Source organism: Bidens hawaiensis, unplaced genomic scaffold (assembly GCF_021521415.1).
Source record: "Bidens hawaiensis isolate Kalapana, Puna unplaced genomic scaffold, B.hawaiensis_p1.1 tig00003988_1, whole genome shotgun sequence".
In the NCBI taxonomy this organism is placed as follows: domain Eukaryota; kingdom Viridiplantae; phylum Streptophyta; class Magnoliopsida; order Asterales; family Asteraceae; genus Bidens; species Bidens hawaiensis.
Window position 1 is genome coordinate 86,690 of NW_027491233.1, and position 13,376 is coordinate 100,065.

Here is a 13,376-nt window from a genome sequence, read left to right on the forward strand (position 1 = left end):
AATCGTACTGGCAAGGCCGTTATTGTTCGTGGTCGAGGACTGCAGACCGATCTCATCAAGATAATCGACCCGATGTGGTTGGTTAATTTATCAGAGACAGACAATGATGTGCTACATAGGAATCATATTTTGATCGAGCGCCAAGAAGATTACGACCTGGCTATGCAATTCCAACGAGTCGTTCGTGTGTGTCATGAACATGGAATTCATAGTTGCAGAGACTGGCAGTCCAAGCGCTTCAAATAAGTTAAAGACAAAGAGCTCAAGACGAGGGGGTGTCTGTTAGTGCACGGTTTTGCGTTTAGAGTCTTTGTATTTATCGTTAATGTTTTATTTATTAATTAATGTAATATTTAATGTTTATTATTAACTAGTTCGTTAAAGTTAAGTCTAGTTCGCTAGGGATGTTAGCGAACTAAGACATTATAATGTATTCCCTCCTGATTCGTTAGGGGATGTTAACGCATCAGGGGGTGGTTCGTTATGATAATTTATGTAACGAAGGGGAAGCTGGTTCACTAGGGGATGTTAGCGAACCAGGTCACCTTCTATATATAGTGAACTACTGTTCACTTTAATATATGAGTTGAGAAAAAGAGTTTTTGAGTAATTGCTCTCTCTCAAGCTTCACCTTAACATTATTCATCTAATATATTGATAATATATATATACACATACATAACATTAAATCAAGGTTAATTATGAGCTAGATCCTTAGGTGTTCTAATCGGATATTCACAGATCTGAAATCTGTTATAGTTATCGATTTTTAATCCGGGATCCAACATGTTTAGGCGAAGTTGTACTCAACTTCGCCATATGACTAACTTCGCCTGCACAAGAAAATATTACTTAAGTGTTCTGGTCTGTTCCTCAGGCGAAGTTGGAACTTTTAAAATTTTCTCATAAGGTTATATCATAACTTCGCTCCTGGTAATGGCGAAGTTATGACCTGTTTAATCAAAAACCTAACTTAGACCGTTTGTTGTGCAGATATGGCTGCTGTGGCAAGTGCTGGTGGTGCTGGTGGTGATGAAGGTGGTGATAATAACCGACAGTTCTTTCCGGGTCACAACATGTATATCACCTTGGATCCAGATGCTCGTGGTATAGACGATTATCGTGAGTTGATTTAATATCTCGTTCGGTCACGTATTTTTCATGCCATCATGACTGCTCTTCCCATTTCACTATCAAATATTGAAGACTTTTGGCGAACAGTTGAGTATGACTGTAGGGTTGATCCTCCGGTTATGCGCGCTACAGTGAACAATTAAGCGATACAGTTCTCGGCTAATCAGATAAGGGAAGCCTTACAGTTTGGGAATGAGACGACTGATAACCCAAAAGACTTTCCGGCAATCTTCAGAGATGGTGCATTTCTACGTATGGGGTATTCGGGTCCGTTGGGAGACTCATAGAGGAGGAAAGGTTTTTTGTTAGATCAGTGGCGGTTTCTTATGCACGTGGTGATAGTGTGCATGTCTGGTCGGAAAGCTGGTACAGATGGTATGGGTGCAACAATGCAATCGACAATGACTGCTCTGGCCTACAACAAGCCTTACAGCTTTGGTCAGATGATTTTTTATGAGATTGATCGTTAGAGGAGTTCTGTTGCTCGGGAAAGATTTTTGATGTATCCGAGATTCCTACAGATGATTCTGAATCATGTAGCTCCTAATCTGCCACAAAGACGCCCTATTTCATATGTGGAAAGTGTGTCTAAGAGGATCTTTGCGCAGTGTAAGTCGTCAAGTGCTGGAAGTAATCTTGAACTCCGTCCAAGGCACACTGCCTTGTTTGGTTATATGGTGAATCCTGCGTATGTTGCTCCACCTGGTGATGTATTTCTTGATCCGGAACCGCAACAGGGAAATGTTCCTCAACCACCTCCTGTGGTTCATCAACCACCCGTGGTACAGCAAGCGCCGCCTGCTGATCCTGTTGTTGCTCCGGAGCAACATGTTGATCTTGAAGTTGCCTTTAGAGGGGAAGGTTTCTTTGACATGGACCGGGTTGATCCAGCTGCTGAAATTCAAGCCTCCGTAGCTGAGGCGTTTGGGGTAAATGTGTCCATGGTCGCTACTTCGGTGGCTCATTCTGACAGGGCCGACTCTGACTCCTCCACTGACGATATCGTTGAGGCGCAACAAATCCTTGCCAGACAAGAAAGAATTCATGGCAAGCGAAAGAGAGAATCCGATGATAGCGAATCTGATTATGAGGAGGATTTATCCCGGATGGTACGGAGATCAAAGAAAGCAAGGGCTGGTGAAAGCTCAAGAGTTGGTGAAAGCTCACGAGTGGTTCGGTTTTCTCCACCCTCTTTATCCGGTATGACTATGGTTCCTGCTTCTACAACTGTCACAATGCCAATTTCCACAACCGTTTCCTTGGTGACCACATCGTCAACTTATGGTGTACCTCCAACCTCGTTTCAGTTTACTGCTCCTGAAATAGTTTCCTTGCCACCTCCTACTCTTACTCCATCGGAGGTTGTTGCACGGTTTGTTGAGTCAACGTTGGTTGCTACTACGGGGTTGTCTGTTTCGATACCACCCGCGGTCACTATTCAGTCTACATCGGATATACCAGCTAGTTTGGAAATTCCTCCACCGTATGCTTAAGATATTTCTCATATGCGTTTTAATTTTGATGCTACTTTGTCTGATTCTGAAAGGATAGCGGCTCTTGAACGGGTAGTTGCTGAACAGTCAAGAATCAATCTGATCCAGACTCAAGCTATCCAGCGACTTGTGGCAGAAAATCAGATCCAATCGTCCCTCCTTGTTGAACACGGTAAACTATTTGATGCTCTAAAACAGTTCTTAGCATCTGAGGGGGAGACGAGCTGCAAGGGTGATGAGTTGAGAACCAAAAAGAGGCAAGACATAGACGATGATCCCAATGCATCGGAAGGTGCAGGTGGTGAGTTGCCAAGAACTGAACGAACTCTTGGGACTTCCACATCTCAGGGGGAGTCTGCTGGTCAGTCAGGCGGTACAGGTGGTGAGAATGTGGTAGTTGTAGATGATGAGGAAGTGTTGGGAAATGATGATGATGAGTCAGCTGATGATGTGTTAACGGCTGATGAGATTGGAAAGATTGGGGAACAGATAGAGATTGATAGTGATTTAGAAGAAGGGGAGATCGTTGATGATGGTGTAGAGCACTATATTCCAAATGTTGATAAAGTGAACTTAAGTCAGGATGCAAATATGTCAGATGAGTCCGAGTGGGAAGAACAGCCGAGATGGAAAGAAGGTTATGCTCAGTGGTTCTTCAAGAAAAAGAAGTCTGCAGTTCCAACAATGTTTAAGAAGAGTTACAACATCAAGGGGTACGCTGAGTCCAAGAAAGGTATCATCTGCTGGTTGTATGACGAACAGTTGAAGTTGTTTGTGATTAAGCGTTATGATAGAATTCAGTATTTTAAGAAGGCGTTGAGATCGCTCAACACCTTGCCTGAGTGTGAGGTGAAAGATTTGGCTCGTTTGAGATTGATTAATAGGAGTGATGATGATATTGCAAGAATAATTGGAAAGATAGTATGGAAGGAAGCTATTAAGGAGAAAAAGTTTGAACTTCTAAAGCCTCAGAAAGGAAGGTTGGTTGAAGATAAGGATAGGGGAATGCGGGCTGATGGCAAGCCCTGGATGGTAATGAAGTACAAGCCGATTTGGTGTTTAAAAGAGGTGCAGATGAAGATAATGCCTAAGGATGTGTTAAAAGATCTCAAGTGGTGGTACGTTGATTGTCAGACAGCTAAAGCCGTTATGGAAGATGAGGACGACCAAAAAATTCTCAGAGTGTATGATCCCATGCACTTGGTTAATTTGTCTCAAGCTGATTTGCAGGTACTAAAACATAAGAAGATATTCTACATTCCTGCGTGGAAGGATGAAGCCAAGAAGTACCAGAGGATGGTCTCTGTCTGTGTAAGGCAGGGCGTCCATGCTTGAAGACGAGTGGTATGAAAGTTTTGGGATTACAAGACACGAGAATGAAGATAGAGATATGAAGCTACTGCCAAGGGGGAGTCTGTTGGTGCATGATGTCAGTAGTTCAGTATCTTGTGTTTTGTCTGTGTCTGTAATCGTTTAGTCTTGTTTGTTTTGTGTTGAATACTGTTGAGTTTGTATGTTTGCTGATTTGTATGAGCGAACTTAGGGAGTAGCGAAGTTATGACAACTTCGCCTAGTATGTTAGGCGAAGTTGTCGAGGTATATATAAACCTCAACTTCGGGTTGTTGGTTTAAGTTTTTCACGGAACGTGTTTTTGGTGGCCGGGGTTATCACGTGTTGGCAATAGTAATACATCAAGTCTTCAAGTATTATCTCGTGTGTTTACCTATTTATTTAACGTATTGCTTATCTTACACTCGTATCGTATTCCATGGGGATTCCCCACCCTCGTGTTACGAGATACTCTTGTGTAGATCCGGCTGGGAACCTACAAGGTGGTTTTGGAATATCAGCCTGTTGCGGTGCCGGATCAAGAAATTCATCTCCTGGAGGAGCAAGTTAAGCAGGATTCACTAAGTAACCAAACAAGGCCGTGTGCCTCGGGCGTAACGCTTCCCTGCTACGTGTACTCGAAGATTTACATTGAGCAAAAATTCTCTTGGAATCACTTTCTACAAAGGAAATGGGACGTCGTTGTGGCAGATTTGGAGCCACATGATTGAGTATCATCTGTAAGAATCTCGGATACATCAAAAACCTTTCCCGAGCAACTGCACGCCTCTTACGATCAATCTCATAAAATATCATCTGGCTGAAACTATAGGGCTTGTTGTAGGTTAAAGCAGTCATAGCCGATTGCATCGTCGCACCCATACCATCTGTACCAGCTTTACGACCAGACATGCACACTATCATCACGTGCATCAGAAACCTCCACTGATTTAACAAAAACCCCTTCCTTCTCTGAGAGTCTGTCAAAGGTCCTAAATACCCCATACGAACAAACACACCATTACGGAAAATTCAGTAGGATCGTCAGTAGTCTCAACCCCAAACTGTATAGCTACCCTTATTTGATCGGCCAAGAACTATACCACTTGATTGTTAATTGTAGCACGCATAACCAGAGGATCAACCCTACAGTTGTATTCAACGGTTCTCCAAAAGTCTTCAATATTTGGTAGTGAAATGGGAAGAGTAGTAGTGATGGCATGAAAAATATGTGAGCGAACGAGAAATGAAATGATCTCACGATAGTCGTCTATACCACGAGCATCCGGATCCAAAGTGATATACATGTTGTGACCCGGAAAGAACTGTCTGTTATTATCTCCCCCTTCATCACCACCAGCGCCTCCAGTACCTGCTACAGCAGCCATATCTGCAAAACAAACGAGCCAAGTCAGATCATAATGACAACAGATGACAACTTCGCCCTGCATGAAATAGGCGAAGTTGTAATGTTAGCAATTTTAAGGGATAGGCGAACTTGGCAACTGCGCTCAAACCCTAACTTCGCCATATGAACGGCGCATACTCAACAACCAGGTAAGGATAATAATCTCCGATCAAAGAGTATCAATACGAAAAGAGGAATGCGATTAGAGTTTTGAATCACTTACTATCACTAAAAGAGCCTTCAACTCGGACCGACATAGTGTGACGAGATTTTGGTAGTTGAACGGACTCAAAACATATCATTGTGGATCAGATTACCAGTTGATACGAAAGAATTATGTAACACAATAACATGACGAACCTTTTAACACGGACGAAAACAAATTTTAGCAAATTTTGATTCAGAGGATTAAGTTCGCCGAGGGTTTGAGTTTGAAAATAATTTGACCAGTTTGACCACCGCTTCGCTTTATATAGTTTAGAGAACCCCAGAGGCTAAGTTTGAGTTAACTTAACCCAAAATCAACTTCGCTCAGTCAACGCATGGTCAACTTCGCCTCATTTGATAACTTCGCCGTTAAGTTAAGTTCACGTATTATGACTTATAAACAGAAACGCATAAAGTTGACCAAAGGTCAACTTCGCTTTATAAAATTCTCCGAAAAATATTTAAACATAACGATCAAGGAACCAAGTAACCAAAAGTGTAAAAGTCTAAACATAGTACCAAATACAGAACGCAAATTTGAATAATAGAAAAAAGCGGGATCAAATTTCAGTCTTGACGAGAACCTGCATGTTTTAGAAAAGATCCGAACAGGAATCATACTAATTAAGTGACTATCACAAAGATCCATGTTCAGCAGTATTATGACATAAAGAAACAGGTTGTAGGCAGGTATAAAACTTAGTATGGTTTTCATCGCTTCTGTGATACGGATTAGGCTCAATTAAGCTCAAAATTTAGATGGACATCACATGAGAGATTGTGATGCCTCCTATCTATTCTCAAAGCGTATTTGGCTTTCCCCAAGTCACCCCGAGTTGACTTCGACCCGTAGTGTCTGATTAATCAATAAGCACACGTCGAACTTCTAAGTCGTCTTCCCGATCTTTCTTATACATAGAAATTATTCTTTCTTGCCTCTTTCTTGATATTTGTAACAAGACTAGCTTCAAAGGCTCAACGATAATAACTATAGATAATTTTTTTTAGGAGTTAAAGACAATAATATAACTGCAAGTCTAATACAACTGCAAGTCCCGAATCTGGATCACTGCAGATTACATAACACTATCTTCGTGGGAATCAGAACACTCACGGGCTCATGTATGACTAGGTAATCCCTTTTCTGCCTATCATTCGGAAAGATGTATATGGAGACATGCACAACTCAGAACGATTCTCCACATTAAATCGAGAAGATTTAGTTTGTATCACTTCTACTTTTACGCACCATAGAAAGCTACCATAACATACAATGACTGTTCTAGAGTCTTTTAGGCCTAATACTTCACCAGTTAAGCACACAAAATCAGTTTATCTATCACTTTCCAAGGTTGGATCAATTTTCATTTTAACACCGTATTGAAACTTCTTACGAAGTTATAGACTGGAAAATTATATCATCTCCCTAATTTTTTTTTTAAATTCTAGCGCCCCGATCAAGTCAAAGTCTTTAGGTAAACGGCTATCCTGAAGATCCTGTGGATCAGCCGGACCGACCACATATAAGTATGTGTCCTTCTGACTCAGTATGAACGACTAATTTTAAGCGAAAGAACAAAACCCCATCATAAACCGCCCCTGTCACTTTCAGTCATCTGGTTAATGACTATCCTTATAATCTACTCGTAGAAGTAAGGACCAAACATATCCTTGTATATGTCCTTCAAACTTGAGAAACCGACATAATTTTAAGCGATAGTGATGTTTTTTTTAAGATAAAAAGAAAACAAGGTTACTCGGGATTGATCATCCCATTAAGCTCAACAAGATTTTGAAAACGGGATCGGTCAAACGCTTTAGTAAAAAGATCGGCAAAATTATCCAGTGAATCAACCTTTTCAAGCACAATTAATTTCTTCTCAGCACAATCCCGTATAAAATGATGACGAATGTCAATATGTTTAGTTTTACTGTGTTTAATGGGATTGTTAGTTACTGAGATAGCAGCAGTATTATCAATGCAAATAGGAGTTTGAGTAAAATTCAGACCATAATCGCGCATTTGTTGTTGTATCCATAAAACCTGGGAGCAGCAGTTTGATGCTGCCATGTACTCTGCTTCGCAGGTGGAAATGGCTACAGAGGTCTGCTTCTTGCACTGCCACGACACCAATCTTCCTCCGAGAAACTGACATCCACCGGTGGTTGACTTCTTGTTCTGATTGCAACCTCCATAGTCAGAATCGTTGTAAGCTACCAAATCCAGTTCTCCCCCTTTCGTGTACCATAGTCCCAACTTAGGCTTTCCTTTGAGATACCGCAAGATTCTCTTTACTTCCTTTATGTGTGATTCCTTCGGGTTTGTCTGAAAATGAGCACAAAGACAAACTGCAAACATAATGTCAGGTCTAGATGCAGTTAGATACATTAAAGAACCTATGATTTCCCGATATTGAGTGGGATCCACATCTTCATCACTGTCGGAATCAGCACCCAGTTTGTGGTTGACGCAGATTGGATGTCAAATGGGGTACTATCATCCATCTTGAAGCGTTTGAGCACATCAAAGACATATTTCGTTTGATGAATAAACATGCCATCTTTCTTCTGATCAACCTGCAATCCCAAAAAGTAAGTTAATTCGCCCATGGCTCTCAGCTCAAACCTCTTCTTCATGACCACTTCAAATTCCTGATACATAGTAACTCTTGAGGCAGCAAAAATGATATCGTCCACATAAACCTTAACGAGTAGAAATCTCTCCCTTTTCTCTTGACAAACAACGTACTATCAATATTTCCTCTCTCGAACTCATTCTCTAGCAAGTAATCTGACAGTGTTGCGTACCAGGCACGAGGTGCCTGATGTAACCCATATAATGCTTTGCTTAGTTTGTACACATGATCTGGAAAATCTGGGTCAGGGAAACCCGGAGGTTGTTCAAAATACACCACCTCATTGACTTTACCATTAATAAAGAAACTTTTCACATCTAACTGGAACACTTTCATCTCTTTGTGTGCAGCAAATGCCAAAAACAGTCGAATTGCCTCCAATCTCGCCACAGGAGCAAACAATTTCATTGTAATCGATTCCTTCCTACTGATTAAACCCTTTCACTACCAATCTTTCCTTGTTGCGTATGATTATCCCCTTCTCATCTCTCTTACATTTAAAAGTCCACTTTGTACCGATATCGTTCACTTCTTGCGGTTTTTCAACTAATTGCCTTACTTCCATCTTCTCAAACTGTGCCAGTTCTTCCTGCATGGCTTCAACCCACGAGCTATCCTTTAGTGCCATTTGATAATTCTTTGGTTCAATCTGGCTGATGAAGCAGGTGTACAAGCATTCATTTATAATACCCGTGTCTTTAATGCTTGCATAAACACACGTGTGTTCATCCAAACTTCTTCTAGTACATACACCATCAGAAGGATTTCCGATCACATTCTCCAAAGGATGATTCTTGTGAATTTTGGTGGACTGTACCGGACCGACTTCCAGATCATTCTCAAGATTTGAAGAAAGTTTATCAGTGTGAGACGGAGGTTGAGTGTGAAATGGATTGTAGAATTCATCTTCATTCGAGACAATAGGAGTTTCAACCGCACTTGACGAGGTTGGTTGATTTTCATCATATTGTGGACGTTGCACAATGTTCTCCTCTTCATCATACAGTATCTGTGAGGCTATTTTCTCATCAATGTCTGCAAAATTCAAGTAGGGCATATTAAAAGATTTGAATAGCTTATCATAGTCGAAAGCCTCTGCCGGTCCCATGCTAGGCCTTGGTGATTTGTAACTAGTAATGTCAGTGTTACAGACCACCTCAACCTTGCTGTTCGATAGATTAAAGACTCTTCTGTTGGGTGTCCCAACAACATAGCCAACTAAGATACCTTCGTCAGCTTTGTCACCAAATTTTGAGTTAGTCTTTAATATCGAACAAGGGGACCCGAAAGATTCAAGACCCTTCAAGTTTGGCTTTCTACCATGCATAAGTTCATAACATGTTTTATTTAATCTTTTAACAGTTAAAACACGATTAAGTATATAACATGCTATTGCAACAGCCTCAGCCCAGAACACCACGAGAAGTTTAGCATCTGCCAGCATGGTCCTGGCGCCTTCGATTAGCGTTCTATTCTTCCTCTCAGCTACACCATTTTGTTGCGGAGTATATGGGGCGCTGTACTAATGCTCTCTCCCTTTCTGTAAACAAAACATCTCCATATGATAGTTCGTGAACTCTGTGCCATTATCACTCCTGATGTACTTAACCTTTCTCCCAATAATATTTTCCACCTTGGTAATCAAGTTAATTACCAACTGAACTGTCTCATCTTTTGTCTTCAGAAAATAGACCCAAGAGTATCTTGAGTAATCATCGGTTACCACTAGACAGTATGAAGTTCCTCCTAGACTCTTTACCTTCACAGGACCAAAGAGATCCATGTAAAGTAGGTCCAAGGTGCTGACAATTGAGTTAACTTTCTTGGAGTGATGAGGTTTCTTGTGCTGTTTTCCTTTCTTGCACGATACACATTGATCTTCAGAGTTTAAATTCTTCAAGGGAACCCCAAGTACCAGCCCGTTCTTGACAATGTAATTCATCTTGCAAAGAAGAATATGACCCATTCTTCGGTGCCACTGTTTAGACTCAGATTCTGTTGCTTTTGACAGGAGACATGATTCTTATGTTGTTATCTCAGTTGATCTCATATCCATCACATACGTGTTCTTCTCTCTTGGAGCTCTCATTACAACCCACGTCTCTGGTATCTTGAAACTAGGATAAAGTACGAGTGCCTCATCTTTAGTAAAATGAACAGTGTATTCTTTGTCACAAATCTGATATACACTCAACAAGTTATGCTTAAACTCTTCCAAAAAATTCACATTTTCCAACTTTATTCTTCCATTCGTCATAGTCCCAATACCACTAATTCTTCCTCCACTTTCTCCTGCGAAACTAACCCTTCCTCCTTGAACAGATTTCCAGTCACGTAACAATTTCTTGTTACCAGTCATGTGCCGGGAACAGCCACAGTCAACAACCCACATATTGTTTACAGCCCTGTTTGACTGTTCCTGCACAATTAAAGAAATAGATTAAAATATGGGGACCCAAGACCAGAAGGTCTTGGGTTGATTAAATCTGTTATCCGGTATCCAGTATCTTGGTTGCCCAAAGTTAGTTTGAGGAGAGTTTCTATAAGTTCTGTAAGAAAAACTTCTAGATGACTGGCTATGAGGCCATCCAAACCTTCGTGAGTTAATTGAATTATAATTATTGGTTTGGTAATTTACTGGGAAAAAACAAGACTGATTTCTTTGAAATCTTGGATTAGACCAATGATTGAAATTTGGTGTGTTAGTGTTCTTACCAGCATCAAAATTAGTACTCGTTTTATTCTCAGTTTTAGTAGGCCTCATATTTCTAGGTTTTCTTTGTTTCAGAGGACAATCAGCAACAAGATGTCCTATCCTGTTGCATCTAAAACAACTTCTGTTCGAACTATTCTGGTTGTTTTGAACTTTCGTTTCAAAAGTTGTTGCAGATGTCGAGGTTGCGTTACAATCCGTTTGTCTCACATATGGTGGGACGAACGGATTTAGGGAAGATTTCTTCTCATCAAACTTATAGTCCTCCCCTCGTTTTAGTAACACAACCTCTTCTTTTATCTCACCCGATTCGGACGTCTTGTCCGAATTTGACGAGACAGAAATAGAGATAGAACTTGTGACATTTGAACTTGTCTTACTTGTTTCACTCTCATTAACTTCAGTTTCTTTAGCAGAAACTTTTATTGGTACTGTCTGACTAATTTCAACATAAGCAGATTGCTGATTACTCGGATCATAAGTATAATTATTGTTGTATGGTGGTGGAACTTCAGATAATCCAATTCCCCCTTTGTTAACCGGGGAACGTTGAACACTTATGATGTGATCTAACATTGCAGAAGAATTTCTAAATTGTTCAATTTTTTTGTTCAGTTCCACCACTTTTACCTGGTAATCAGCTATCTGTTTATCCTTTTCAGCAATTAGTTTGGTCTTTTCTTCTAACACTTCATAACTAAGATCAATTACTTGTATTTTTTCAGCTAGAGTGGCTTTAAGACTTCTGATATCCTTTTCACTAGCTTTTATTTTTACCGAGTAACTATTTTCTTTAGTGTTAGAATAGTGATGTTCTTCTTTTAAGTTTTTATATTGAGTGTCCAAACTAACAAACTGATCAGTTAATGTTTTCAATTGATCAGAGAGGTTTTCACATTGTTCACAATGAAGTTCAGAACTTACCTCAGAGAGCTGATCGTTCACTTCTGCCATGTATGCTTGATCTTCCCCCGTCTCTTTGTCACTTCCTCCAGTTTCGATGTTTACCAGATTTGCCTGTTCAAACACCTCCTCAACTTGTATATTCCAGTTGTATCCACCGTTTTGTTGAGATACCATAGCCTTATTTTCACTACCACCCCCATTCTGTTGAGCAGGACTGTTCTGGCTTCGTTCGACTCTTTCATTTGTACACTCTTTTGCAAAGTGACCATTTTGTTGACAGTTATAACAAAGAACTTTTGACTTATCAAACCCCTGTCTTTCTCCAACGAACTTTCTACCAGTTTTCTTCATAAATCTCTTTACCCTTCTTACTATCATAGCCATCTGCCACTGCAGATCCATTTCTTCCAGATCATCAGCGTCGATCTGATCATAGTCTTCATCCAAAGTTGCAGGGTCGACTATTTTTCCTTTGATATAATTCTCATAAGATTCAATGAAGGATGCATAGAGAGCAAACTGTTGTTCGGCTGATTTCACACTCATAGGCATCTGTGAGTAGTTCTTATTAGAAGCATTGGTTGAGAAATTACCGGTTGTGTTTTGAGGTTTTGAGGAGCTACTACCTCCTGCTACAAAACATACGTCACCATCCATATTGAGAATCAAATGACCGTCTGGAGTCGAGTTTGGTTTTCTTTTGAGTAGTAGGCAGTGGATTCTGTTTTTGAACTTGAGTTTGGAGTGACCTTAGCACCATACATTCCCGGATCCTGAACCTGATCAGTTGGTGTCTCCTTTCGAGCCATGTTCAGTTCAAAATTTCGTAACTTATTTACTACCGTCTCCAAATCAATCTTATCAAAGTCCTTATCTTCTCTCGTCAGAACAGTGTACATCTCCCATTTTGGTGGGAGAGCATCAAGAAGCTTTTCCACTATCTCTTCTTCTTTATATTCAATGGAGTAGTTATTTAGCTCGGTCATCAGATGATAATACCGTGTGATAATGTCATCAAGTGATTCATTTTTCAGGTACTTGAATACGGAGAATTGAGTTTTCAGCAGCTTTGTCTTGGAGGTACGTATTCCAACATTTCCTTCATATCAATTTTCTAGTGCTTCCCATTGCTCTCTAGCTGTTTTGTATTTCTTAAAAGTATGAAGAATCTCTGAAGGTTCCCTGGACAGATCACACGAGATATCGCGGTCTACTCAAGTGCGGAATCCCTGCGTAGATCGTTACGAGTGTAGAAAGCAAATCAAACAAACACGATACGATAAACGAACACGTTATATTGATAACCGAACACGTGATATGATATCACTATTACAGACTCTCGTCGACTCGATCGACTCAAACGACTTACTGATTAACTGAACTCACGAACTACTCACTAACTGATTAACCTAAACCAAGCCGTAACATCTAATATAAATACACGACAACTTCGCCTGATATGTTCAGGCGAAGTTGTCCATAACTTCGCTTGTTCAACAAGTTCGCCTAGGCGAACTTGTTAACAACTTCGCTTTACACAAAAACATAG